Source organism: Buceros rhinoceros, unplaced genomic scaffold (assembly GCF_000710305.1).
Source record: "Buceros rhinoceros silvestris isolate BGI_N320 unplaced genomic scaffold, ASM71030v1 scaffold20838, whole genome shotgun sequence".
NCBI classification, from domain to species: Eukaryota; Metazoa; Chordata; class Aves; order Bucerotiformes; family Bucerotidae; genus Buceros; species Buceros rhinoceros.
This window is the reverse complement of record NW_010428854.1, coordinates 1-273: the sequence shown is the minus strand read 5'-3', so window position 1 is coordinate 273 and position 273 is coordinate 1.

The window sequence follows — 273 nt, the reverse complement described above, 5'->3', positions numbered from 1 at the left end:
CACCTTGGGTGGCTGTGGGAGGGATAGGGCCAGGGCACCCATGGGCGCTTGGTCCCGGGAGCAGACACTTGCCCATTCATGGGGCCACAGGGCTGTGTGGCCATGGGGCGATGGGGTCACAGGCCCTATGCCGGCAGTGTGGTTGGACATCGCATGCCACTGTGGCTGGTAGAGCACTGTTGTGACCTTGTCCTTTCACCCATAGGAAGGGTTCCACAGCTGGGTGGCACTGGGGACAGCCATGGGGCAGAGTGCACGATGTCGCAGTGCCAC